The sequence below is a fragment of the Palaemon carinicauda genome, chromosome 16 (genome assembly GCF_036898095.1).
Source record: "Palaemon carinicauda isolate YSFRI2023 chromosome 16, ASM3689809v2, whole genome shotgun sequence".
Classification (NCBI taxonomy): Eukaryota; Metazoa; Arthropoda; class Malacostraca; order Decapoda; family Palaemonidae; genus Palaemon; species Palaemon carinicauda.
The window spans coordinates 77,982,633-77,995,132 of record NC_090740.1 but is presented as its reverse complement, the minus strand read 5'-3'; positions in this window follow the sequence as shown (position 1 = coordinate 77,995,132).

The following is a 12,500-nucleotide window of genomic DNA, read 5'->3' as shown; positions in this document are numbered from 1 at the left end:
GTATCAAGGATCAATTAAACTGTAAAGGTATTGAAACAGCTATCAAGTTGCAAACAATGCATGGGGCTGATACGGTTAAAACCTTTATTGTAAATGGTCTTGTTGTTGCTGATATACATGGTAATAATGATGTTGTATTGCCAAAGGTATTCACACAAAAGGATATTCCTGTTAATCATGATCAAATTCCAAGGTATGAAATGTTAAAGGATTGGCCTCATTTACCAAGTGTTATTAATAAGATTCCAGTCTATCAGCCAGAGTTAGACATAAGAATTTTGATAGGTAGTAACTGTCCAACAGCTTTACAACCTTTAGAGGTTGTACCCATTTCAGGTTATGGCCCCTTTGCAGTAAGATATTTGCATGGATGGACAGTTAAGGGGCCTGTACATGTTAAGGTTAGTTCAAATGGGGTTTCATGCCACAGGTTACTTGTATCTGATGCTCAACATGTTACTGATTTTATTAGTGTTGAAAGTATTAGGAAGTACTTTGAGTTAGATTTTTCAGAAAAGGAGCTTGGGTCCGTTTCTGATGAGCGTGGCTTATCTTTTGAGGACATAAGATTTGTGAAAAGGTGCCAGGATGACATTGGATTTAGAGATGGTCACTTTCAGCTGCCCATGCCTTTCAGGGATCTCAATGTGAATCTTCCTAACAATAAGAAGCAGCCTGTTATCAGAGCTAAGTGGCAAAGGAGGAAGATGAAGAATAGTGAAGATTACAGACAGCAGTACACAGCATTCATGGACAAGTTGTTTGAAAAAGGCTATGCTTACAAGATCCTGGATGATGAGGTCAATAAGATTCCTGTTTGGTATCTTCCTCATCACGCAGTTTTCCATCCCAAGAAAGGGTAGATTAGAATTGTTTTTGACTGTAGTGCCAAGTTTGAAGGTGTGTCATTAAATGACGTTCTGCTACAGGGTCCAAACCTCACCAATTCATTGACGGGAGTACTCATTAGATTCCGGCAGGAGGTTTATGCATTCATTGGGAATAATGAAGGTCGAATTTGGTAGACTCTTAGAACATTAATTTTTCTTGATAAATTGGAAAAATAAATGGAATATCTTATTTATTTCAAAAGTTATATAAGTTCAGGTGGTGACCGTTTTTTGTGTCACCCTGTATATATATATATATATATATATATATATATATATATATATATATATATATATATATATATATATATATATATATATATATATTGTGATGGCTGGCCTGACCACCACACAAAACACTAAACTTTTATCAAATAGTATTCACCAAAATACCATGCTAAGTCCACAAAAGGTGGAATAGTATCCAACTTCAATAAGAGTGCAAAGTCAATTCAAGACGACAAAGAAAATACCAAAAAATATACTTAATTTTAATACATAAGTTTCAGACAGAAATAACACCTGAACCTCAACAATACAACAATAAATGAGAAACACTCATTCTTAAACTCCCTGCAAAAGAAAACAATTACACGATTAAAGAAAGATCATCAACACATACATACTAAATGGGGAGAGGGTCCAGAAAGGAGGAGGCAAGCGAAAAGTAAGAATATCCTAACAAGTTCCTCAAACGACTTTATAGGTCTCCTTTTAGAGGACAATAAACTCCACGCCTGGAGGCTTAATCTGGGTGGCAGGGAAAATTGATCCGAAACTATGGTGTTGGGAGGCTTTTACAAGCTCCACTAATGACGTCAGCAGAGGATCACAGGTCATGATCTCGATAAATAAATATAGGTATAACAATTATTACCTTGGGACAGAGAGGTCCCCTTGGCTTTTACTTAACCAAGGGCAGTACACAAAATGAGGAATAAAAGGTCCTTGCTGCAGATTAAGGATATCCAATAAGCTATACAGCTTCAAAACGTAGCTCTGCAATGCGGCGAGGAATAAATATAGTTCCAACAGCAATAGTCGTGCCCTTCAAGGTTGGAGGCTCAGAAACATACTGAGGCAAACTCCTCCAAACGTAAACCTCCACTCCTCGGATTACGAAGGAGCGCAGCCACGTAACCAACACAACTTGAAAATATAAAATAGTCGTTAGCCAATAATAAACACCAAGATAACCACCGGTGAGGAGACAAAAAAGCTAATAAAGGAAGAATACAACACTTCTATACTTAACATTAAAAATCTAAAAACTTAAATAATTTAAAAATTAATGACAATCAAGTTACACCTCCTCACCCGACAAAAAAAAAAAAAAAAATTCCCCCCCATATTTTTTTTTATAAAGTACATAAACATTTAACTAATATATATATATATATATATATATATATATATATATATATATATATATATATATATATATATATGTTATCACATACTGAATAAAAAAAATAACAGTCAAAAATAGTCATTAAACAAACTGCAAAGAGCAAAATATTCTCATAAAAAACATGACCTAAACAAAAGGAAAGTGGGTGGCAGGTACCAAGGATAGAAGCTCACAAGGATTGCAGTATATTAGGATACCCGCCTATAAGGATAGCAGCATATAACAAATACCAACAACCTCATAAGCTTAATACTATTCACAGGAAAAGTTCCCAAACACCAGAAACTCGTAACATCACCATTCGATAAATAAATACCCAACCTAATAGTCTCACATCACTCACACCATTACTAAACTTAAGAGCGAGTAATTGCTCTAACAACCGGATCTGATTATATAGTCCAAAGGCAATAACCTTTTCCACACTCAATACACTTCAATTTTAGGGATACACTTCGCTCACTATCAATAAATATTGGGCTAAAAACCACTGTCTATTTCAGTGTTATATCACACTTACCACCGTAGCATCCAATCCATACACACACACTGAACGACACAGAAGACTCCCCTGCACAAACAAACACACAAAAACGATGAAGCGTAATTATTAGCCTAAAAATAGACCACCTAAATAATCAACCATTAGCAAGTACCAGTGATCACCCTCACCTTTTAGCCTTAAATATCCCGTATACTACACCTAAAACATTATCGTCCTCTGTAAAGAAACCATGATTAATAAATCTTAAATATACATTTGTTTCTATTCACTACGTGCCCACTTCAACAGCAGACACACTATAATTAGAACGATACAGTTACTACCTTTAATAACTGCATAGCCCTCTGCCAATAACCACTATTCAATGCTGCGCGAGAGAATTTCGGCAACCATATTATCTTTTCCTGGGATGTGGGAAAATTCTAAATTCCACTCTTGCACCATGAGACTCCACCTCATCAATCGTTGATTTTTATTCTTGTATCTGCTGATGAAGGTTAGGGATTATGATCCGTCAAGACCTTAATAGGTGTATTTGTGGAGGAGAGATAAACCTGAAAATGGTTAATAGCAATTACTAAAGCAAGATTCTCTTTCTCCACAGTGGAATACCTACTGTACGTTGGGTGGAGGACAACTTTTTTTAAAAGGATGCGACAGGATGCATAAATTCCCCATTCGTTATTCTGCAACAACACCGCTCCTACACCAACGTCACTTGCATCCGTGGCAAGAGAAAAAGGAAGGTCAAAGTCAGGAGCCCTCAAGACAGGGAAATTAATTAGTACTCTTTTAAAATTATCAAATGCCCTTTGTGTTTCATCAGTCCAGACAAAAGCTACCTTCTTTCTTGAGAGATTAGTTAAAGGATTGGCGATGTCAGAAAAATTTCTAACAAACCTTCGGTAGTACCCACCCAAACCAAGGAATTTTCTGACATCCCTCTTGCACTTACGGACTAAATTTTTTTCAATACATTCGATATTTGCTTGCTTAGGAGCAACTTTACCATTACCAACTTTATGACCCAAATATACAATCCTCGCCTTTGCGAATTCACTTTTCTTTAAATTAATTACTAAACCTGCTTTCTTCAAAACCTCAAACAGTGCCCTAATACATTTTTGATATGTTTTCCAATCATCACTATGAATAACAATATCATCAATATCAGCAACACACCCTTCTAAACCATAGACTAAGGTATTTATTAACCTCTGAAAGGTGGCAGCCGCGTTCTTCATACCAAGCGGCATCACTTTACATTGAAACAGTCCCTGTGGTGTTAAGAAAGCAGACAAGGCCCTTGCCCGCTTCGAAAGAGGAACCTGCCAATAACCTTTCAGCAAATCGAATTTCTAATGTATTTGACCTTACCCATACGATCAATACAATCCTCAATTCGAGGTAATGGATAACAATCAGACTTGGACAATTCATTCAATTTACGGTAATCAAAACATAACCTAAAATCACCGTCGGGTTTCTTTACCAATACAACAGGTGAGGACCAAGGACTTTGACTAAGTTCAATTAGGTCATGTTTTAGAATGTAATCAACTTCCTTCGCTACAACCTCATTTTTGAAGGGATTCAACCTGTAAGGAGATCGTTTCACAGGAGTGGCGCTACCTACGTCTACGTCATGCTCAAGGACAGAAGTCCTTCCCGGTACATCCGAAAATAATTCCTAATGATTAAATACCAATTTCTTTAAAGACCTTTGTTCTTCATTACTTAAATGAAAAACCATCCCAGAAATTTTTTTCAAAGAATTCTTATTATCCGAACGCCATTCACCTCCATTAAAAAAATTACCATTAATACTTTCACCCTCTGACAAAGAAAAATGGTTATCGTTCTCGGAAACTACAGCATTCCCTGTGGTTGCCACGGGAATGACTTTCTCCCGTTCCATATAAGCCTTCAACATATTTACGTGACAAAGCTGAAAAGGTTTTCTTCTCTCGGGAGGCTCTACTAAATAATTAACTTCACTAATTTTTTTCCAAATTTTCCAAGGACCTGAAAAAGAAGCTTTCAAAGAATTCCTGGAATGGGTAACAAAACCTAAAACTTTGTCGCCTACCGCAAAGTCACGTGCTTTAGACCTTTTGTCAAAAAATTATTTCATTATTTTTTAGCTACGCAATAAATTTTCACCTGCAAATTCCCAATCCTTGGTTAACTTATCGCCTAGATTAGACACATAATCTAATAAATTGATCTCAGGGACGTCTCCCTCCCAGGACTCTCGAAAAACATCGAGAGGACCTCGAACACAATGGCCAAACACAAGGCTGAAAGGCGAAAAACCTAAAGAGTGACTTAGAACAGAACGAATAACGAACAACAAATAAGGTAATTCCTTATCCCATGCAGAACCATTGATCAAACAATACTTCTTTACCATCGATTTCAGGGTTTGATGAAATCTCTCCAGAGCTCCCTGACTTTCTGGATGATATGGAGAAGAGGTCACATGTTTTATATTTAACTTTGCCATTTTATCTCTGAAATGCCTGCTAACAAAATTAGAACCACAATCTGCTTGAATTATTTTAGGCATCCCAAACCTGTTGAAAAAGTCAATTAGTACATCTACAATTTTATCACTTTTTATAGTACGTAGTGGTATTGCCTCGGGATATTGAGACATTCTATCCATGATAGTCAAAATATATTCATTTCTTCTACGAGTCCTTGGTAATGGTCCAACAATATCAATAATGACCTCCTTGAAAGGTTCGGAAACCACTGGAATAGGACATAGAGGCGCTTTTGGAATAAGCTGATTGGGTTCACGGGCTTCTGACAGACATCACCGCTATTGACAAATTTCTTTACATCCACCTTCAACTTCGGCCAATGATAATTCATTAGCAACTTATCGGAAGTCTTATTAATGCCAAAATGTCTGGCCAAATCACTTTCATGTGCCAATGATATCAACTCATTCTTGTAAACAAATGGAACCATTATCTGTTTCAAAATTTCATAATCAATATTATCAGCCTCTATAGGCCTACTCAACCCATATGAAATACTAATAATTATCTTAAATTTTCGACCAGTTATATCAGACACCTCACCTGATTCATTAGGGAGATCCAGAAAAATTTTTTTCTGAGCTTTGATAAGCTCTTCAGTAGTCCAATTCAGTTTGTGCTTCAAAATCCCAAGATCTACAACTACGCTATCACTACGTCCTAAACTACTTAAATCTAGATCAATTGTTGACTTTGCAGTGTCAACAATTCTAGCTCTAGAACGAGTAACTGCTGCTACCTCACTATCAAGATTTATCAATATGGGATAGGTATTATTCTTAAGAGCAACATCTTTCCCTATCACAACATTATCTTTAACCGGAAATTTATCAAGGATGGCCAATTTCAAATTCCCTGCAAAGGAAGGGCAAATTAAATTAAAATTTTCATTAGCATAAGACTTTACTGTATCAGGAAAACCAGACAATAACACGAATTCCTCACTATCAGGAACAAAATTACACGGCAATACCTCCCTAAGGATCAAAGACGAGGCTGCTCCAGTATCACGCAAAATACGTACTTGTCTTTTCTCGGACGAATTTGGGGATGAGACACTACCGAAAGACAAATACTTATCAAAACAGCCATGTAGTCATTGGTCAGTGGTCCTTGTTGGGATAGGTTCTCTCTCTCTCTTTTCCACACCCATCACTGGCCTACCATTATCATTTTGCGATTTTCCAAACGCATAACACAAGCTCTTTACGTGCCCCTTCTTATTGCAAAAGAAACACGTCAATGTCTTCAATTTCTCTGGATTGTATATATTAGGTCTATTATCTGTGTTAGGTGAAAATCTAATATTAGTATTAGCATTACCCTGAATATTACCTCTATAATTATTTTTAGTAAACATCCTAGCATTATTATTGTGAGAATTATTATTCCTACCTACTTTAACCCAACTAGACTTCACATTTGTCGTTACTCCCCCTAACTCACTCATATGAGACAAATAATAATAATCACTAGCGATGGCTACCTCCTGACCGGTCTGGGTGATTAATCTATTCTGAAGAAGTGTTTTATTATTTCATTTTAATTTGTTCCGGGTATTGTTTTCCTGTCTTCTCTTCAGCTGCTAATTCTCATCTTAACTTGTTGCACAGAAACTTACAGGCTAGCAAATTTCTTAGTCCTGATCTAGATATTGATATTTAGCACCGTCGTTGAATTAGTTCACTATGCATGTTGCATAAGAACTTTCATAATTCTGACCAGCCTTTACATTCAAATGTTCCTGGACAGTTCCCTCCTGTTCGTAATACAAGGCATGCAGTTAATTCAAATATTTTGTAGCTCAATGCTACATAATATTCTAGAAATTTTATTCCTTCTGTAACTGAGCTGTGAAATTATTTTCCTAATCGGGTAGGTGAATCAGTAGAACTTCAAAAGTTCAAACTTGCAGCAAAGGTTTTTATGTTGAATAGGTTGACATAAGTCTTTTTATAGTATATATATGACATATCTGTTTTAATGTTGTTACTGTTTTCAGAATAATCTATTGTTAATTTTTTCTCATCGTTTATTCATTTCCTTATTTCCTTGCCTCACTGGGCTATTTTGCCCATTGGAGCCCCCGGACTTATAGTATCCTTCTTTTCAAACCAAGTAAAAATAATAATAATAATAACAACAATAATAATAATAATAATAATAATAATAATAATAATAATAATAATAATAATAATAATAATAATAATAATAAAGTAGTATATAAGTGTTTCATACCTTAAGAGGTAAACTCCTCTTGGACAGTGCTGTATTGAGATTTCCCGTGCCCTCAAAAAAGGTGAAACAAATTGTTTAGAGTTCAAGAAAATCCTTTGATAGACCGGCAGCTAAAAAATGGGTTGACTTTCAAAGCATTAACGATAAACAGAACGTTCCAATAATCAACAAAGAAAAACAGAGAACGGAAGATACTGTTTCATCCATCTTTACTGGAAAGGATCTTCTTTTGGGAGGATACTAAAGAAAGGAAAAACTTTTTCAGTACGGGCAAAGGGTAATCCATGCTTGGGAGGAAAGACGTTGACAAATCGTCTAGTGATGATGATGGATGGATGGTTGTAACATGCCAGTGGAAGCATTTCTACAGGGTTTGGTTCTGGGTTTGTTTAAGAGTCGAATGAAATACAGAAAAGACCAGGGATAAGGATAAAAACAACCCTATCCTGTATAAATCCCCCACTCTTTCTAGTTTTCTGCCTAATTGTTAGTGTGAATCCTAATTTCAAATTAAGTAGAAAAGCTAAAAAAGTTTTTTCATGTTGCTCTCTCTCTCTCTCTCTCTCTCTCTCTCTCTCTCTCTCTCCCCCCTCTCTCTCTCTCTCTCTCTCTCTCTCTCTCTCTCTCTCTCTCTCTCTCTCTCTCTCTCTCTCTCTCTCTCTCTCTCTCTCTCTATATATATATATATATATATATATATATATATATATATATATATATATATATATATATATTGTGTGTGTGTGTGTTCTTTTTTAGCCATAATTCAATATAACTCATAGCTTCTTAAATCTTTCCGTTTTGCAAAAACTCGAGGACGTCTTCCTCTAACTCTAAAAATCGTTGTTTTCAATTTCAAGTAATTTTAGTTGGTATAAAATTTGATATACACTTTTAATACCATACAAACACGCTTATTTAGGAAAATGTCAAAAAATTTTCGAATAAGAGTATCATTGATCGCTCATTGTATCCTCAATTTATCATAAATTTTGTCCAAATGGATATGAAAAGTAAGGCTATTTAACTTTGGTCACTGACTGAGAATTTCTACTTTACATTAAATAGCATGTGTTTGGCTATATATATATATATATATATATATATATATATATATATATATATATATATATATATATATATATATATTTATATATATATATATATGCATATATATATATGTATATATATATATATATATATATATATATATATATATATATATATATATATATATATATATATATATATATATTTATATATATATATATATATATATATATATATATATATATATATATATATATATATATATATATATATTTATATATATCTGTACATTCATGGTTATATATACATATATATCAAGAGACACTAAAAGTTTATGACAAGTCCCCCTACATATTCCTGTCGAATTCAGGATTCTGTTCATAGACTTGAAATAGACCCATCTCCACCATGATAGCTGAATCGTGAGTTTGCAACACGTGGTTATTTTATTTCCCAAGATAGAATTCGGTATTAAATGCATTTCGTGGGTGATATTTACATTAATTAAAATCACGTGTGCTTGTGATATATGTTCATTAAAATAACCACGTGTTGCAAACTCACGATTCAGCTATCATGGTGGAGTTGGGTCTATTTCAAGTCTATGAACAGAATCCTGAATTCGACAGGAATATGTAGGGGGACTTGTCATAAACTTTTAGTCTCTCTTGATAGCTGAGTCGGTAGGGTCCCTGCCAAGCATAGTTTCTAGCCGTACAGGTGGTGGTTCGAATCACCACCCGGCCAGAAGCTGTTACCATAAAATGAATTCCAAGTGGATATGTATTTCCCAAGATAGAATTCGGTATTAAATGCATTTCGTGGGTGATATTTACATTAATTAAAATCACGTGTGCTTGTGATATATGTTCATTAAAATAACCACGTGTTGCAAACTCACGATTCAGCTATCATGGTGGAGATGGGTCTATTTCAAGTCTATGAACAGAATCCTGAATTCGACAGGAATATGTAGGGGGACTTGTCATAAACTTTTAGTCTCTCTTGATAGCTGAGTCGGTAGGGTCCCTGCCAAGCATAGTTTCTAGCCGTACAGGTGGTGGTTCGAATCACCACCCGGCCAGAAGCTGTTACCATAAAATGAATTCCAAGTGGATATGTATTTCCCAAGATAGAATTCGGTATTAAATGCATTTCGTGGGTGATATTTACATTAATTAAAATCACGTGTGCTTGTGATATATGTTCATTAAAATAACCACGTGTTGCAAACTCACGATTCAGCTATCATGGTGGAGATGGGTCTATTTCAAGTCTATGAACAGAATCCTGAATTCGACAGGAATATGTAGGGGGACTTGTCATAAACTTTTAGTCTCTCTTGATAGCTGAGTCGGTAGGGTCCCTGCCAAGCATAGTTTCTAGCCGTACAGGTGGTGGTTCGAATCACCACCCGGCCAGAAGCTGTTACCATAAAATGAATTCCAACTGGATATGTATTTCCCAAGATAGAATTCGGTATTAAATGCATTTCGTGGGTGATATTTACATTAATTAAAATCACGTGTGCTTGTGATATATGTTCATTAAAATAACCACGTGTTGCAAACTCACGATTCAGCTATCATGGTGGAGATGGGTCTATTTCAAGTCTATGAACAGAATCCTGAATTCGACAGGAATATGTAGGGGGACTTGTCATAAACTTTTAGTCTCTCTTGATAGCTGAGTCGGTAGGGTCCCTGCCAAGCATAGTTTCTAGCCGTACAGGTGGTGGTTCGAATCACCACCCGGCCAGAAGCTGTTACCATAAAAAAAAAAAAAAAAAAAAAAAAAAAATATATATATATATATATATATATATATATATATATATATATATATATATATATATATATGTGTGTGTGTGTGTGTGTGTTCTACCTTGTCGTAGTCAGGAAAGAGGAGAGGATGGGTAGGGTTGAATATTTATGTGCACATGAATAAAATAGCTAGCCATATTTTTTGACTGGTCGCGTACCCACGTACACCAGCATAACATATTGAATGGATGCGTGAACAATGTTGACGTATATACCTGTAATTAATATTTTCAAGGATATTGGAGTCATTTACATGCTGGTAAAAATTTTCCTATGAGATAATAGAATGTAATCATCTTTAGGTTTTTTATTCATTACTCCAATGCTATTTTTTCCTTTTGCTTTTGTCGATAAAAGATTGCAGGTAATTCTTTAAGAGTGAATAGAAACTGAATGATCGTGATGTTCTGTAGAAGAATCACATCTTTTAGAAAAATTAAGGAACAAAAAACAGTATCTGTCAGAGGAAAAATCTTTTAAGAATTGTGATTGCATTTTAAAGATTACTTCAATAAAGTAGAATAATAGATTACTTGTAATTCGAGAGCTTCCTATGCTGACCTTTATTACACTGACAGTGACCTTAAGCCTAGAGTGCTGGCGACTATTTATAATTAATGATATTTATATTATTATTATTATTATTATTATTATTATTATTATTATTATTATTATTATTATTATCATTATTATCATTATTATTATTATTATTATTATTATTATTATTATTATTATTATTATTAGCTAAGGTACAAACTTACTTGGCACAGCAAGATGTTGTAAGACCAATGGTTTCAACCTGGAAAAATTGTCCAGAGATGGAAGGAAATAAACTTTAAGATAAGTAATATTTCTTCGAGATTTGGAAAATTAATAAAAAACATGATATTGATAATATCTACCCTTCTTACAAAGAGATTCTGTATGCATAATGTTACTTTAAATGCTATAAAACTTTTACCATTGTTCCTCTAAGTTGTTAACCGTTTAGAACCATATGGTACATCACATATACGAATAAAAGATAAGTTACTTACATTATTTTAAATCTAGCATCACATTGCTTCCATTCATAGATAATGATTCAATATGTATACCAAATTACTTCCTACCCTTGGTTTACATGGAAAGTAGAACAGACAGAATCACTTGAAGTTTTATTTTCTTCTTTTTTTCTTTTTTTGCTCCCCCCCCCCCCCCCACCCCGCGCTCAACATATTGCTGGCATTGACACCAAAGACCTCCATTCGACATCCCATAGCCGTAACCTATTTATGTATGATTCTAAGAAGATCCATTTATCAAGTTCATACAAAGATGGATATGGATATAACTATTACGGTTTTGCCCAATTTTGAGTAGCGTGACTTTCCAGATGGTGTTAACTTGACCTTTCCTGATTTTGCATTGAGCCCCAATTCTTAAACACGTCACAAATGGGGACTTTATTACTTCATAAACACACGTCTAACTTAACCTTTCCTGAATTTCCATTCAGCTCAAATACTTGTACACCATGAATACCTTTCTATAACTTTATAAACACACGGCGTACACAATTACTTGAATATTTATGATCTCAGCCCATTTTGTGACTCTAAGCTAATATTCATTGACTTGCATTTAGCTCATCTTGTAAACCACGAAAAATGGGTCGCATAACTTCTGTCAGATGAACGTTTTTCGGTAGAAATATTCCACATTTGCTAAACTAGTAACACTAACCTCCCATTTGACTATGTCGTCATATTGCTTATTATTATTATTATTATTTTTATTATTATTATTATTATTATTATTATTATTAGTAGTAGTAGTAGTAGTAGTAGTAGTAGTGGTTGTAGTAGTAGTAGTAGTAGTAGTAGTAGTAGTAGTAGTAATAGTAGTAATGGTAATAGCTAAGCTACACCCGTAATTGTAAAACACCAAAGGGTCCAACAGGGAAGGATAGGAAATAAAGAAATAAATGAACTACATATGAAAAGTAATCACTAAAAATATGAAAAATCTTATGATCAGTAGCAACATTGAAAT